At 40.8% G+C, this 18646-nt stretch overlaps 1 protein-coding gene across 6 annotated transcripts in view; it reads right to left on the bottom strand.

The window, feature by feature from the left end:
• The window catches only part of COL21A1 (collagen type XXI alpha 1 chain), a 181845-nt gene that overhangs the window by 41869 nt on the left and 121330 nt on the right, over positions 1-18646 (bottom strand). The window lies entirely within an intron of this gene.

Raw genomic sequence — 18646 nt, 5'->3', positions numbered from 1 at the left:
AAACAAAGAATTCAGTGCCTCCCCCTCTATTTTCCTGCCAGTACTTGCAAATGTGCAGGTGGGCAGGGTCATGTCCCCACCTTTGCCCCACCGAGGGTGGAATGGGAGAGTGAAAATCCTGACGATGCAGAGAAGGAAATACCCATAAGATTTCCTATTACAGAATGTACAGGCCAGCTTTGGCATGATCACAGTTTCAAATAAACCAGCTGTTTTTTAGATCTATCATGACATGTTTACATGGCTAGCACTTTGCGGTAACAAAAATTGTAATTTCATGCAAAATATTTTCTTTTACAATTCTATCATTTGTAGTTATGCTTGCTAAAAACAGAGTAAATGTAACCTCATGCTTCAGGACTTAAAATATTTGCTAGAGAGCTAAATACTATGCAGCCTTAGTGGACCAAATCCTGTTCTCAGTTACACCAGTGAAAATCCAGAGTAAGTCCATTGTGAATTTGGCTCACTGACTTCATTATTTTGTCCAATAGTTAATGTAATATGCTGCAATGGAACTAAGTAGAGAGATGTCCTGGACATAACAGACATATATAGGTAAAACCTCTTCCAGTCAAACACATTCACATAAGTTCCTAAATTGTTATTAATGAAGACCTACTGATTCTAAGAATATTAAGCTCTTCCCTTAGCATTATGTTGTTGTCACTGGAAACCAAAAATAATGATGGGAAGCCTAGGGGGAAGTGATAAAGCAAAGGAAATCCAGATTTTATGAAATACCTAACACAGCATCAGGGTAGTGCATTCTGCTCAACACTATGAGCATGATTCTGATCTTCCCTTCACTAATGTAAATCAGGAATAATTCCATAGTAATCAGTAAAATTACACCTGTGTAATATCAGCATGTGAACAGGGGATAGGCCAATAAACTTTAGAACTGTAAATGTTCTATGATTTTACACTATAGTTAAACTCTAGTTTAGTTTTAGCTAATATAGATTCCATCTAACAGAGTTATCTTCATGATATATTTAATGACACATTGTGGGTTTTGACTAGTCATCAAGGTTCTAATTTTTGTACCAATTACAGGAGAAAGCAATGGCAATATTATAGAAAGCTACACTAGAAAGCTGACTAGATAATAAAGGCCTGATTCTACCACCTTTACTCATGTTGAGTAATATAAGTCTTCTCTGCAAACTATTGCTCTCTCAAGATATTTCAGTATTCCAAAAGCATATTAGACCTGCTGGATCTGGGCTGTAAAAGTTCCATAACCAGACATGGTTTTAAATAAATGTAGGTGAGATTAGTCCTGTCCATGAATTCTAAATAGCTGTACTTTATTAACACAATATATTCCTTATACTTGACTACCCATCAGAAGATTTTTTCAGAAACAAGATAATATTGATAATATTATTGAAAAGATGTACAGAAACTCATGTTAGCTAATTTCCTTTTGGCTACACATCTACCCAATCTTCAGGGCAGGGATAGTATCCTTGTGTGTGTTTGTACAACACCTAACACGATGCTGACCCAATCCTGATTGGGGCCTCTGGGAGCTACTACAATATACAAATAAACAAAAAAATGTTGGTAATGTAAGGAGGGTCAGAGCAGGAGTTAATTATTCCAGGATCATATGTACAGTAATATACACTCACTAAAATGGCTCTTCGCATTTTGTTGCTGTTATTATTTGTTTTGTTTTTTCCTCCCAAAAGGAGTCAATTTTTATGCAAAATACACAACCCTTTTGTAATATGCCAGCACAAACAGAGAGGCTCGGGGGCTAGCAAAATATTGATGTTACCCCTTCAAACAAAAAACTTATTCCAAAATTCAGAAAAGCATTATATGGATCTGAGAAGAAAATTTGGCTCTTTTTCCACTAACGAGGAACAAAAATTTATGAAGACAGTAATAATACGTTCTAACCACTGATTTGGTTAAAATGATGTGCATGTGGATTTAATTTAACCCTGAGAAGAAAAAGAATGGAATATAAAATAAAAAGTAAAACCCATTAAACCTTGAGAACGGGATTAATGTGTAAATACATTTCGTGGGAAGGTTTCTCATTCAAATTCACACCTAATTGCTAAAACAATAAGACTTTCAGAGTCACTCATTTGTTTTTTTTTTCAGTTTACAATTCATTTGATGAGATTAAATCTAAGTAACATCCAGAATATATATTTCAAAGAAAAGAGTGAAAGTAAATGTATCAATTGCCAAACAGAAGTAGAAAAACATTAGATATACCATATATTGACATTGATTAAATAGTATGATATGTGCAAGGGATGGGAATGAAGTAATCAACTGAGGTGACAAACAATCCCATCCTCACCTGACATCCTTGCACAACAATGCTGAACAATTTAATCAGGGAAGCCAGGGCCCCAAATTTAAGCAGCTGGCCCTTGACCATGTGTTTACACTCATGCTGGAACCAAATTCACAACAACTACATTTGGACATAGTTCTTGCTAGCAAGATGGTAATAGTGTTTAGGGATGAGTTGTGCTATACTAGTAAACTGTCTCACCGGACTACCGTAGTTGTAAAATGATGTAGATGGGGCCAAATGCCTGTAAGGAGAGGATACCTGTTGTGAAATTTTAGACTGAGAGAGATAGTGTGGTTTTGTCAACTGAGAATGAGGTGGATCCAGGAATTCCTAAATCCTAATCCTGGCTAAGATCCTGACTTGCTGTGTGGCCTTGGACAAGTTGCATATTCTCTGTGTCTGTTACCCAATTTATAAATTAATACTTATTTAACACATAGGAGAGTTACAAGTATTGTCATAACACTTTGAAAACGTAAGTGACCCTCTCAAACCCACAAATCAATGTGTGAGAATAATTGTTAACACCCCTGTAGTCATAGGACAAAAAAGGGGGGCGGGGTTCGTGGGTTACAGATTGTTGTGACAAGCCATGAATCCAGTGTCTTCATTAAGACCATGTTTTTGTCCTATGACTACAGGATTGTTACCAGGCCACTTCACTTTGAATGGTCCCTTAGAATATGTGATAACAACTTATGCTAAATGTCTGTTGCATCTTGTATTTAGCTGTGGCACTCTGACTACCTTTCCCAGACCCAAAGAACAGCTCTATGTAGCAAAGCTTGTCTTTCTCAGCAACAGAAGTTGGTCCAATAAAAGATATTATCTCATCTACCTTGTCTCACTAATAGTCTGGGACCGACATGGCTACAACTACACTGCATACATTTGTAACTACATGGCAGGTTGAGAAGGGGTAAACGCAAAAGATTTATGCGGAGGCTAGCACAAATAATTTATGCATTGAATTTCCTCACCACTTCCCAAAACTCTGATATTTCTGTGGAAGTAGCAGAGGAATGTCTGGAGGTAATAATTGGAGATATGCCAATCTCCTCAAACTGGATGGGACCTTGAAAGGTCATCGAGTCCAGCCCCCTGCCTTCACTAGCAGGACCAATTTTTGCCCTAGATCCTTAAGTGGCCTCCTCAAGGATTAAACTCACAACCCTGGGTTTAGCAGGCCAATGCTTCGGCCTCACTGCCCCACAGAATTTTGGAGGGAAACAGACCGCAGCGTTCTGATGTGTTTGGTAGGGGCCTCTCCATTCAACATCTTGCCACGGGATTTGAAACTGCCAAAATATTCTGAGCAAGGAAGCAGCACTCTAAACTGTTCCAGGTTGTATTCATTCAGATTAAATAATCTTTCTCTCTCTCACACACACATGCACACATACATGAACATTTCAACAATAGAAAAACCCTTAATGCCCCACTTAGCTCCTTTTTAAAAACTTTCTTGGCTGAAGAGATCCATTTATACCATTCTTTTGCTTTTACCTCCACATCAATAGCAATGAAGGATTGTAAGAAAATAAACTTTGTCCAGCCATAGCTCCTGTAGGATTGATTCTGTATCCCTGAAGTCAATGAGATTTTTGCCACTGACCTCAGTGGGAGCAGGACCAGATCCTTAATGTCCTTATTTGGCTCACTGACATTTATTCAGCTGAGAATGAATCTGCCTCTCACATTAGTCTGCCTCAGGGATTCCCTGAGCAAACTAAGTGGAGTTCTTCAAAGTCATTCACCACATATTGATTGGCACATAAGGAGCAGTATGAAATGGCTAATCTGGCATGTAATAACTGGTGAAGAAAGAGGCTTTCCCCACAATAATTATTTTCCTGTATAACTTCCATGGTCCAGCAGCTGCAATGGCTAATTTCTGTAGGACTGGGTCCAGAAGGCCTAAAAAATTTAATTTAATCTCTATTTCCTTATCTATTCTCACTCTATTTCCCTATTCATGCATAACCTGTGTCCATGCCAATCAAAATTACTGGAACCTACCCAGAGGAGAGTGTTTTAAAAGCCTCTCAGACATCCTATATTTTCTTTTTAACTTTTAGATTAAAAGCCAAACCAAGGAAATTCACTCCTAAGCAGATACTTCATATGAAACACAAAGCTTCAGAACCTGAATTCTTTTATTTATTTATTTTTAACAACGTGAGTAATAAACCACTTTATAACAGGAAGTTATATTTGAGAGAGTGACATAATGTTAAGTAAACTATCACAGTAACCTTACTGTCATGATCAAAAGATGTAATACTACTTTAAAGTGTGAGTTGACAAATCTAGTTTAATTCAACTTTTCCTGTAAAGGCTGCATAAACTAGAACTATAATGAATTCCTGTCTTTAATCATAAGTTAATATAAAACAGATGCATCATGCAATTTTTCACTAAGGGAAACACAATGTTTGGAATCACTACAAATGGGAAAATTGCCACCCACTGGGAGTGATAGAATGAATGCTATGGAATCATTTGTGAGTCACTGGCCTAGAAAATATGGCCTTTGGGGATGTCCTTTGCACAATTAACTGTATCAAGCAACTTTTTGTCAGTAATACATGAGAAATTTTCTATTTTAATTTTCCTTTTTCTTCCTCTGGTCAGAAACCTTTTTTTTTTTTTTACTGTCTGAATTTAACAGTGCATTTTTACGGTCACTATCCCAATAAAATTTAGCGCTGTATTTCTATCCACTATAACTAAAACTCAAAGCCTTATTGAGCTTTAAAAAGTGGTCACTTTGATCTTACCCCCTTTTCGCATCCCTCTACTCGCTCCTCCTTTTCCTCTGCATCAAGCACAAGCTTCTTGTCTTCTTTTGTCGTCCCTTCCACATTTAGCTATCCCTTTTCTATCAAATGTATTGCAAGGCTGACCCCTGTCTTCACTCTTCCAGAGACATTAGCCTTGTCTGCTTTTCCTACGTGTATCTTCCTGCTTTCCTTCAGGTCATCCTTTTTACATCGGAAGAACTCCCCATCAAAATTGTAAAGCCACTTCCTTATCGCCTCTTAGATCTTGATCTAGCAAGGGACTTAAGCACATGTGTAATTTTAACCATGTAAGCAGTCACTGACTTCAACAAATTATTTATGTGCTTCAAGTTATGCATGTGTTTAAGAACCGTACTGAATTTGGGATTTATATCTATCCTTACCATCTATCTTTGCCATGGTGCCTAGACTGTCATCAGACACTAGGTAGATTGGCAGCCACCTGTGACTAAAAAGATTGAGACTACTAGTTTGTGTAAATGTTGCAGTCCTTCCCATCTGTTTCCATCTTGGTATAATCCTACACTGTTAGTTCTCTGGAGCAGGAATTGTCTTGGTTTCACTTGTTGGCATGGTACTTAGCACAACAGGTCTTTGACTGAGGTCTCTAAAAGCTAATGCAATATATAAAATTAATAAATAATAAGTAATAATATTTGAACCATTACCAAATTGTTTCTAAATGAGTGATCCACCATTTACAGAGGTTGTACAGTAGTAGATAGCACATTAGCTAATGGTCCAGCAGCAACCTGTTAAAAGAGCAATTGGAAAACTAAGTGCCAAATCCTGATCTCATTAAAATTAATGGGAGTTTTGCCCCTGACTACACTGGAATTGGTATTTCGGCTCTGTCAGGGTTCCCTCCCCACTCTGAATTCTGAGGTACAGATGTGGGGACCCGCATGAAAGACCCTCTACGCTTATTTCTACCCGCATAGGTTAAAAACTTCCCCAAGGCACAAATTCTTCCTTGCCCTTGGATGGCATGCTGCCACCACCAAGTGAGTTAGACAAAGATTCAGGAAAAGGACCACTTGGAGTTCCTGTTTCCCCAAAATATCCCCCAAGCCCTTTAACTCCCTTTCCTGGGGAGGCTTGAGAGTAACCAAGGTGAGCACAGACCAGACCCTTGGGTTTTTAGGACACTAAATACCCAATCAGATTCTTAAAAACAGAACTTTATTAAAAAGAAAAGTAAAAGAAGTACTTCTATAAAATCAGGATGGAAGGTAATTTACAGGGTAATCAGATTAAAAAAAACAGAGGATTTCCCCTCTAGGCAAAACTTTCAAGTTACAAAAACAGGGATAAATCTCCCTCTTAGCACAGGGAAAATTCACAAGCTAAAACAGATAAACTAATGCATTTTCTTACTAATTACTTACAATTTGTAATCTTAGAGGCTTAGTTCAGGTATGGCTTTGGAAGATGTATTTTCCCTGCCCTGATTCATCGCTTTCCCGGAGAGAACAAAGGAACACAAAACAAAAACCTTCCCCCACAGATTTGAAAGTATCTTCTCCCCTTATTGGTCCTTTTGGTCAGGTGCCAACCAGGTTATCTGAGCTTCTTAAACCTTTACAGGTAAAGGAGGGATTTTTATGCTACTCTGAGCTGTATGTTTATGACAGGCTCTAAGTGAAAACTGGACTAGGCACAGAATCCCTACTCAGTAGTCTAGAAATACATAACCTTTTACAAAATATGAGTCTGATTGGCATGGGTGGTCCCCTGGGAACTGTGGGGAACCCCATGGGCTTCATGGGACTCAATGTGAGCATGGGTCCAACCAAGCCCACTGATGGGAACCGGGGGGAGGAGGCAAAGGGGGCAATTGCCCAGGACCCTGGGCGATTTAAAAGACCCGGGGGCCTAAGTTCCCTGTAAGCTGTGTGGCCTTGTGGCAGCCTATTTAGCACCGCCCAGGCCCTCAGGGAACCTGCCCAGGACCTGCCATGGCCAGGGTAGAGGTGCCCTGGCCCCAATCTAGCCTGGCACAGAACCTGCTACAGCTGGGGCACCCCTCTCCTGGCCCCAACTCTGCTGCAGCCTGGACCTGCCACGGCTGGGGCGACTGGACCCAGGGGTGGCCGGGGTGGCGTGGCTCAGCTCAGCCCAGACCCAGATGCAACTGGGGCTCCCCTCCCCCTGCCCCAGTCCTGACCTTCAGGGGCCAGGGGAGGGGCTTATCCTGCAGCCTCAGCCCCGGAGCTGCCGCAGCAGGGAAAAGCACCTCTCTTCCTCAGCACAGGTGCTGCTGTGGGGAGAGAGAGCTGGGGGGAGTCCTGGAGCACCCTCCTGCACCCCAAACCCCTCACTCCCACCCTAGAGCCCACACTCCCAGCAAGAGCCTCACCCCCTGCACCCAACCCTCTGCCACAGCGCTGAGCCCCTCATCCCTGGCCCCACCCCAGAGCCCTCACTCTCCTACAACCCAACCCTCTGCCCTAGTCCTGAGCCTCCTCCCACATGCCAAACCTCTCGCCCCCCCCCCACCACATGAATTTTGTTATGTGCACCAATATGGAGGTAATGTGTCACACATCATCTCCATATTGGTGCACATGACAAAATTCATTCTGCAAATGGGTGGGGAAATTAGAGGGAACACTGCTGGCCCTTTTAAATCGCCCAGTCAGGCCGCAGGGCTCCTTGGCACGCATAGGATGGTACCAACAGTGGCGAAGGCAGCCGCATGGGCACGTGGAAGCCCTGGCTGTGCTGGAAGAGCACACCCAGCAAGGCAGCTGGCAGCTCGCTGGGCACCAGCCAGCGCAGGCGCAAAAATGCCTAAATGTCAGGCAGACCTTTCTAGGGGGCCCATTGACTGTTCTGCCCTGAGGCCCAGAATTGCTGTCAGCAGGCCTGGGTCCAATCTGCATAAACCCAGTTGCAGGGTCAAGGGCCTAAGCCCTTAACTGAGAAAGTTGTCAGTTGTTTTATTGTTGCCATATTTTCCTGAGGATTAATTCCAAAAATATTGTGATTAGTATATTGGTACTTTCTGCCTGTCAACTAGCAGGAAAATGTTACACCTGGAAAGAGAAAATATATCAAAATATTAAGGCTTACATTCTTTTAATGGAAGCATTTTGTTTTTCAACAAAATGTTAGGCATGTAAAGAGATTCTTGGTAGGCTGTATATTCTCTCTTAATTAAAACATTTGTAACAAATTTGTATGCACCAAATTATGTGATTTCTTATGTGAGTTATGTACTGAACCATCAGCTTGGTTTCCATTATCATAATGAGCTTCAATTCTCATGTAATTTTACTTAAATGTACCATTTTATCCCAGTTATCTGCCAATTTAAATGACTTTCATCCTTTGATAATATCTGGCAAATTTAATGGATATAGCTGCAAAAAAAACCACATGGTTTCCCTGTCCTTCAAAAAATCCATTTGTAGCTTTTTATTAATCACAAATTCCCTATTTTTGGTTTTGGATCATACCACACAGTTAGTATGTTAGTTTTCCATGCAACTCTGCAGTATGCCCCCATTAAGGGAGTTGCTTGCTATCTTATGTATTCAAATGAAGTAGGTCAAAGCTAATTTGCTTAGAACAAGAGCCTCATTTAAAATTAAATATTTTTTCCACTTTGTATAACCAGTAGTATAACCACATTTATGTCTCACTATGCCAAACTCTATGCTTCTGGATAACAGGAGAGAATATACCTTCTCTCAGAGAAAGTACTCTATTTCTAATTATCCTTTTCTACTCATGTGTCTCTCCATCTTCTGTTACTAGTCATTTAACATCCTCAGTCTTATAGGTAATACATTAAGTCTCCATGAAACTCTTACTGCTGGAGGAAGGAAACATTTCATGGAAAAGTCTCCAAAGATAACGATGCTTCTCCACTATGGGCAAACACTTTACAACCAGACTCCTCCAGCAGACAATGCTAAAACTGAAAATACTGAAGGGGGTTGTGACGAAGTGCTGGAGGCTAACAAATAAACCAGCCCTATAATCATTTAGGCACCAATTAGTTCCCCTGGAGCAGGCTGACTGGAGGATATGCACCTAATTAACTGATCTGTCTAGGGGAGCAGAGGGACTAATTAGCCATCAGTTGAGAGCTATAAAAGACAACACAGGAAGGAAGTAAAGGGGTGAGAGAGTGGGTTAGCTGAGCCCAGTATGTGTTGAGATCCCAAGGGAGGGATATCTCTGTTCTTCTCTGGGCCTATGGGACAGGACAAGAAACCAATGTAAATACTTTGCTGTATTGTGGTTGGTGGTGGGAACATAAATATGAAATGTGGAGATGCCACTCACTGGAGAGCCTGAATGGCTTCTAACCATCAGAGGACATGGATGGAGCTCACCATGTTATAGGGTGCCAGACTGATGTTGAGGCAAAGTCTGTTCAAGGAGATCACATCTCTGTGCTATACTGGCACACAGCCTTAAACAGACTTCCTTTTATATCCTATGTACCTACAATTTATGAATGTGTCACACATTTAATAAATATTGTCCAAGACAATCCACAAAGGAATAATTTTTCAAACTATCCAGTCTCTCAATAAAAACACAAATGTTTGAAATAAACCCATTTCCAGATTGAAAGAGGATCATTGTGCTTTCAAGCAAAAATTTTACAGGAGACCATTACTGTTTGATCCATAATGAGAACTCTTGAATGAAGAAAATGCTTGAAGGCCAGCTAACTATGGAGCTATCTAGTAGTTTAACATTGCACCATGTATTTCTGAAAAAGTTCTCTGGAAAAATCAAAGAGCAAAATCTGGCAGATGCTCCACTGCCATTAGAGAATATTGCCAACAATACTGACCAATGCAATTTTTTTGCTGCCAAAGATAGAATATGGCCCAAGAATTTCCTTTCATAACTGACTTTTTCTGATGAGACTGTGTCAAAGTTATTTTGATAATTCTGCTTAACTTTGTTTTCAACCACATCTATTTTAAAGGTTTTCCAACAAAAATCCAGAAAATATTTACCTGGAGATTTCTGTTGAAGGATGGTAACATTGTGTCAGTCACAGAATCATAGACTATTACAGTTGGAAGAGACCTCAGGAGGTCATCTAGTCCAATCCCTGGCTCAAAGCAGGACCAACACCAACTAAATCATCCCAGCCAGGGCTTTGTCAAGCCAGGCCTTAAAAACCTCTAAGGATGGAGATTCCCTCAATTACAAAACTAATCTGTTCTCTCCTTAGTACACCTACAGTATGTGTGGTAGCAATGTAAGCTTTGCTATAATCTCCCACCAATACACTAAGGAATTCTTTACTCCTTGGGGATTCTGCATGACTGCGTGCCCACAGAAAACACCTCCCCCCTGCGCAGAGTTCCTGTTCTTCCCTGCAGAAAATGGCAGGGAAGCAAAGGGAAGCTGCGGGGGTGAGGAGGCAACCAGGAGTGCAGTTTTTTGGGGAGGACTGCCCCCCTCCATACAGAGGTGAGGCATGGGGGGCACACTGATCCCCAACCAGCTGCACCTGGACCCCCATCCCATCAAGCCCCACCCCCCCAGGCACCGGACCCCCACCACCACCAACCCCCGCCCCCACGTCCCATCTCCCCATACTCAGAGCCCCCCTGCTGAGCCCCAACCATCTTCACCTGGATCCCCTGCAGAGTCCCATTGCCCTTGCACCCAGAACCCCACAATGAGCCCCTGTGCAGCCAGATCTCCCACTGAGCCACCTGCACCCAGATTGCCCCACACAGAAACCTTTCACCCCACACCTGGATCCCCCCCACACTAAGCCTCTCCACACTTGGATCCTGCTGGGTTGAGCCTGCTCACCCACATCTGGTGCACCTGGTGCAGAGGGGCAGGGCCCTGGGGTGTTTCTGGGGTCAAGTGTCAGCCCTATGTCAGGGTCAGGTGCAGCCTCATTACCGAGTCCCTGTACCGGGGGGGGGGGGAGCTTCAGGGTGATCTCCCACCTCAATGAAGCCAGTGTCCTGTGCTCCCCGCTGCCATGCTGGAGCCATATTTATTTACTGACAATAAAATTTGCAGAATTTTACAGAATTTTTAAATATTGTGTGCATATTTTTTAGTTTTTGGCACATAATTTTTAATTTTTTGGTGCAGCATTCCCTCAGGAGTACCTAGTGAGCAGTTCGGTCTCAGCAGGCATCTCTGTTGAGATAGTCACAATTAGCAGCATTGATGGCAATCTTAATCATTCCGTTTATATTTATCATTAAATATGGTGAAATGTTAGGCTAAGCCACACAAAAAATAACTGTTGTTAAAGGATTTATTTACTGCAGGTGATTTCACAGACCTGTTTCAATTAAGTTGTTCAGTGAATGTTGAGAATTGCAACCAAAGCAGTTTACAGACAGAAAGGCAAACACATAAATTAGAACAACAAAATAGACTCTCATAAGATGGCTTGAACAGTAGCATCTAAGCACCTGTGAAACGTGATTCTTTATGTATAACTCCTCTTTACTTTCCCAGAAATCCTTGATGATGCATTTGAGAATTACTGGGAATGTGGAAAAAGGTCAAGTGAACTCCGATTTTGGATAAGAATACAGACTGGATAAAACAAATGATTACAGAAAAATCTGGATTATCCAAATGGAATCAGGCATCTGAAATTAATTTGGATAAAAGATCTGGAACAGTAATAGGAGAGGGTTTTTTTTGTACATTGGGAACAGCAGAAGAAATATATGTTAAAAAAATCTGATGTGGTGCCTTCAGTTGATACTGAGTAGTTGATATGTTTTCAGGTAGGGGAATCAATAAAGGAAAAAATATATGGGAAAAATACATTAAGTATTCTCACAAACATGCCACTTCAAAGTAAGAAGCAAGAGAGTGGGAGGCACCCTGACAGTTACAAAGCCTTTTGAAACACTATCGTTGGCAGATGGACTTTATAAATATAATCACAAAGCTCTCCTAATGCAACACGGTGGCTAGTATTTCCTTGCAAACTACATAAGGCTTGATGACTGAGAGTTGAAGATATTAATCGGACATGAGAACTACATTATTGTACTATTAGATGGTCAAGTTGCTGTCACAATTTATCATAGCTATCCTTGAAACCAACACAAATAATAACTGGGCTCTGATGCATGCATCTGATGAAGTGGGCTGTGGCCCATGAAAGTTTATGCTCAAATAAATTTGTTAGTCTCTAAGGTGCCACAAGTACTCCTGGGTTTTTCTGGGCTCTGACAGTGAAACTGAAAAAAGAAGAAAACAATTGGCGTTGTACACACTAAAGAAGAGACAGAAAAATATTACTTCAGTTTTCAAGGTTCTCTAGTGGACAAAAGGTTTTTATAATAAACAAACAGGACTTGTAACAAGGTAATAGTTTCTAACACTCTGGCTCCTTTCCAGACATCCATCCATAGCTCAAGCACTAGAACGCTAACAGAAGTAATTTCTGCTGCTTCTTGCTGACAGAGCTTGTTGGCTTCACCCAGGACAGGGGAGAAACTGGAGCATTTCTCAAGAGAAGAAGAAATGAAGGAATGGGAAAGGGAACAATATCAGGAACACCCAAGTCTGGAAAGAAAGTTTAAGATGAGTTTTATGCTTTGATATGGTTTTTTAATTTGCTAATAAAACCAAAGTCCACAGAGAGTTCATTTTGATAGTGAGCTAGATCCACAGCTGCTGTAAATTGTTGAAAAGTTTCCGCATCTCCTAGTAGTAACTAAATCCATTATATATGAATAATGGGGGAAGAACATGGCTGTTCATTTTTTGATGCCTCAGTGAAATTCCATCTTGACTGAAGGGCAGTCAGCCTACAAGCACTATGTGCTTCTTCAATCCTGAGGAAAATTTGGTTTGTAAAGTGTTATATCTTTGCAGCCATAGTCAGGCATTAGCTGTTGATATTAAAAACTCAGCTCTCTGAAAATAAACAAATCTTGATCCCAGAATGCTTCCCAATGAAGCTATCCAATCCAGTGATATACACTGGAAATACAAAATGCAGACTTACTTTTGTTAGCAAATTTCACAGCTGTAGTGGTGCTATACCAGCAAAGTATTTATAGCCTTACCAGAAGCTTTTAATTAAACCAGATTTTAGATAGCACAGACAAAAAAGGAGCTGGAGTTTTGCCAGACATAAGGTCTACAGAACTGAAGAACTAACTACAGAAAGCGGGCATTTACTCTGCAAAAAATTGCTAATACACTAGCTATACTTTTGTTTTTAACACTGAAAATAACATATGTAACCCCCTGAGGAAGTCTGTTCTAGATAGCAGGAGCTACTAGGGAAAAGGCTTTAGCACCAACAGTAGCCAGACTGTCTGGAGAGGCCTATAGGAAGCCAGTACTAGAGAAGAGGAGGAAACAGGGATGTTGACACAGGGAAACAAAGCAGTGACAAGCCAATGCTCCAAAGGGAGTCATAGAAAGAAACAATCTCTCTATTTCAGCTTGTAAGCAGGCACTATCTTTAGTTCATGTCTTGTACAGTGTTAACTAAATTATCACCACTGAACAAATAAATAACAGTAATAATAATACCCCCTCTCCTGTGCAATTTCACTTCCTCTGGCCCAAGGAGCAGAAATATGCAATACATGGAGCTTTTATATATGCCTCTCCCTCCCAAAGAAATTCTGTCATCAATCCTACCACATTCCAGAATTTCTAAAAATTATTAGCATATTTATAAGTGATTTATACCAGCAAAACTGAGATAAGCATTGGACCATTGCTATTGCATGGGATGCAAGTCAGGGTACAATTTGGACCTTGCTGTTATTTAACTTCACAGAATCTTTCCTGATTCATATAAAATGTTTGTACACTGCCATTTACCTTGTGCAATTCAAATGTTCCTAATGGAAATTCCAGTAGATGTTAGAATCCTTTAAAAGGTTTTGGTTGGTTTCTACTGATGGACACTTTGAACCAATATAACGAGAAATCCGCTGCTTTGTCCAAAACCTGGTTGCCAGTTGGAACCAGTTGCAATTTTCAACTGGAATTTCCACTAGTGGCAGCAAAGACACACAATCAATCAGATTTCTGAGCTTGCCTAACAAAACACTCTTACAGGACCTGACATAACAGGGGTAACTGCCAGCAGTGTTGTGCTGTTATGTCCAAACCTTAGACTTAGATGGATACTAATGAGTACACGAGCAAGAGGATTCCTTGTGTTCACAACAACACAATCTTTTCTGCAACACACACTTCTTTCTAATTTCTTACTCCTGCCTCATTTTTATGTCATTTTAGAGATTACAGACAGCGGGATAGCTGCACTGGTGATCCTGAGAAGGGCAGAGGTGGTTTTATATCAGTTTTCTCCCCCACAATCCTTAAGACAGCTGTGACTTGAAATGGTAGATGAGGGCTTTTGTGGAGCCACATTGTTGGCCAGGATTTTGGCAGCACGTTGCGTGCCCAACATGCCCATCTGTTGGTTGAGGAAGAGTTAGTGGCACAGGGCTGACTATGCCATTCCTTCCCTTTCTGACATTGCACTGAAGCTGCCTTAAAGCAGCCAAGTCCCCTTTGTATCATGGGACTCAGTATCTGACCCTAAAACTATTGTACAGGTTAAGAAATACAGAACAGAACTATAAAAGGCAGACATAACCAGCTAGAATATCAAATATTTAAATATCACTCCATGTAATGATTGCGACTGACTCACCTGGTCACACCTTAACTGGGCTTTCGCTGTTGGAACGGCATCATGGACTTAGCCCCCAGTTCTTCTGTACTGATTCAGGTCATAGCTAGTCTGCAGTGGGGAAGTCTACACTGGATTAAATAGCTCCATCCTCCTAAACCAACAGCCATAACCCTATTCTTTGGCACAGGTAGTGTGCTGGGGGATGAAAGTAGCATATTGGGGATGGGAAGAGTACATGGTTCCTCTGATCCGCCAACCCTCCAATGGTATATGGAAACTCATGCCAGGGAGCTATAACTAGCATCCTGACACCTCACCGTCACTACAGTCCAATGTATTGAGCAGACCATGGATGCAGGGGGGGACTCTGACCCCTAATAAGCACTACTATTTGGGTCCAATTCATACTACTTTGGATGTTTGTGGTATCACAAACAGAAGACAATTACATAATCTGATGGTGATCTCTAGTTCAGATGTATCTTGAAAAGTTCTTTTGATACAGTTAAGTGACCCTGCACATATATACAGGCATTAGCGAGGGAGAGAGAGAGAAAGAGATTTATTTAAAGGCTCAGTTGTGCCTTGCAGGGGCAACATTGGGCTGCACCATCCTAAGGGAAGCACAGGGAGGTATTCTGCCCCATGAAGGCAAAGTACATCCTGGATGTTACAGATGTGCACAGGCTGTGTGCCTATCATTGCACCCTTTTACAGCGTATAGCTGTGTGGGCCAGGGAGAGTGGGTGACCAATGGAAACATCTCCTCTCCACTCTGCTTGGGGCACTGTTCACGCAAAGTGGCATATGGGCAGAACAGCCCATGACTATGCAGGGCCTACAGATCTATTTGGTCCTTGGTGTTCTCCCCCAACCCCGCACTGCATTCCTATGCTGAATTTGGCCCTAATTTGAAAAAAACTACAGCTCAATGTCAGCAATTCATTAATAAGGAATAGCAAGTAAAATGTCCTTATCAGTCTATGATTTCTTCTCTCCCTATGATTCTGATCCTTCCTCTATTCCTCTCTGTGATTTCTTACTTAGGGAAGGTCTGCACTACAGGGAAAAGTCGATCTAAGCTATGCAATTTGAGTTATGTTAGTAGCATAACTCAAGTCGACGTAGCTTGGATCTACTCACCGGAGTCAACGGGAGAGCAATCGGTGGTCGATTTAGCGGGTCTTCACTACACCCACTAAATCGACCCCCAGTGGCTTGATCACTGCAGCGTCCATCCCACCTATAGTAGAGACAAGCCCTTAGATTTTAATTGTCCTCAGTTATAGACAGATTTCTTATCTGCTTGTAAAACAGCATGAATGCCTATCACACCCAATTAATAATAAAAATAGTCTTATGGCTGCATGACCATGTTCGAGTTTGAATACAAATAAAAAAATACTTTGCTTCTTTGAAAATCTGGTCATGTCTCTGATGCAGGTACACAACTTTGCACAAACAAATCACTTGTAGGTCATAGTGTCGGTGCCCTTTTATACCTGAAAACAAATGGTGCATTTTATACACAGAAAACCCACTCATGTTTGATTTGTATATGTAATTTATTTATGTGCACACAAAAGTGAAAATATTTGAAAATTATACACTAAAATAGAAGTCATGTTTTTAAAAGTTGGCTTTTGAAGTGTTAGTCTGAGATGGAACAAAATTATCAGTGACATAATTGAAAAAAATTCAGCTTTATTATCAAACATGATTTACAGACTGTAAGGAGGGGGAACTAACCAAAATAGGGTTACAGGATGAATAAATACATTTATCTCTAAAATTCTTTATGATATAGAAAATTTAATTTAATTTTCTGACAAATATTTCAAGTTTCACAGTTATCACTTTACAAGGCAAAGGAAGGAAATATCAAAGCATCCAGATCTATCCTGATCTTCTAGGGTTCATCCTCTAACCCCTAACAAAGAGAAAAGGCCAAAATTAGCACAATATTTACTTACTTGCCAGCTAGAGCACATTAATCCACAAGGCATTAGATGCATCTGTGCATGTGACTATATAAAAAAAACAATGTGGCTTAATGTAGTCCATACACATCATACTGCTATCCTGAACTGCTGTTAGTTTTGATGTGCATAGTTGCTGTGCGTTCCAGAAGTGGCTGCATTACAGTGACAGAGGGAGTAATTCTTGGTTTATCTACTTTATAGTGAGATTATGAATTTGTTGAGTGTGCTGGGATTTTTGGATGAGAGGTTCTTTGTAAATGCCAGTTAATTTATTATTAATTATTTTTATTCCCCCAGCACATGTTAAAATGGAGATGCACCATACTCTATATTTGAAACATGCTTGCAAAGAGAAGCTTTGTTTACACAAATGATAGAGATGGTTTTACTTGCTGTGAAATATCTGAATACAAAACATAGATTTCTGGAATCTCACTCACCCATAGCTCCTCAGCCACAATCCAGTCATGTGATTACTTAGTCCAATAGAAGCTAAGTAAAGTTGCTATATTATTTACACATTAAAGTGAGACACCGTGGAGGGGGACTTCCTCACCTAATGTTAGCCTCCATAATCCCACCATGAATTCCTGCTGTGAAAGGAAGACGACACAGTTGACTGATGAGTTACAAAGAGAGAGCCAGACCAAATAAAGCAACTACTACTCCATCCTATTTTTGTAGCTGTGTCATCTCTGTTTATGGCTTTGTATGAGTTCCAAATGTACAGGAAAGGGACGCAAGGACATGTTACATTTTCTCTATCATGATTTCATAAATGAGTAGTTGTCCGGATTAGTGTACGAGTTATCAGAATATTTCATTAGAAAACACACCCAATATTTAAGGAACATTCACTTACCTCCACAACCCATGTGGCCCTTTCTTTTTTCAGGCAGAGTCCTCACTGATCAACCCACAGCTGGCCTGGAAGTGTCAAGAGCTTCCTCATGGACCTCAAGAATGCTGCTTCATTGCCTTCTTACATGTTATGTATTTTAGTTGAGAAAAGGTACATTATGACTAAGTGAGGCCAAAAACTATCTGATGGTATTGCACTCTGACAGGGTTTGTGGGATGCTTTGGTGGTCAGCAGTTTCGGTCACATTCACAGGCATTTCATGCACAGAGCTATACATTTATGTTCTGCTACCCGTGGCACTGCCAGACTGTTTTTGTTATTCTGGTGCAAGGCATAATGTTTGTGTTGAGGAACACAGTCTCGCATGATCGTCTCATAAATAAACTAGGAAAATGCAACCTAGATGGAGCTACTATAAGGAGGGTGCAAAACTGGTTGGAAAACCATTCCCAGAGAGTAGGTTCACAATCATGCTGGAAGGGCATAATGAGTGGGGTCCCGCAGTGATCAATTCTGGGTCCAGTTCTGTTCTATACCTTCATCAATGATTTAGATAATGGCATGCAGAGTACACTTATAACATTTGTGGATGATACCAAGCTGGGACGGGTTGAAAGTCCTTTGGAGGATAGGATTAAAATTCAGAATAATCTGGACAAACTGGACAAATGGTCTGAAGTAAATAGGATGACATTCAATAAGTAAAAATGCAATGTACTCCATTTAGGAAGGAACAATCAGTTGCACACATACAAAATGGGAAATGACTGCCGAGGAAGGAGTAGGGATCTGAGGGTCATAGTGGCCTGCAAGCTAAATATGAGTCAATAGTGTAACACTGTTGCAAAAAAAGCAAACATTATTCTGGGATGTGTTAAGAGTGTTGTAAGCAATACAGGAGAAGTAATTCTTCTACTCTACTCTGCTCTGATTAAGCCTCAGCTGGAGTATTGTATCCAGTTCTGGGTGCCACATATCAGGAAGGATGTGGACAATTTAGAGAGAGTCCAGAGAACAGCAACAAAAATT

Source organism: Mauremys reevesii, linkage group 3 (genome assembly GCF_016161935.1).
Source record: "Mauremys reevesii isolate NIE-2019 linkage group 3, ASM1616193v1, whole genome shotgun sequence".
Classification (NCBI taxonomy): Eukaryota; Metazoa; Chordata; order Testudines; family Geoemydidae; genus Mauremys; species Mauremys reevesii.
This window is presented reverse-complemented; position numbering and strand designations above follow the sequence as displayed.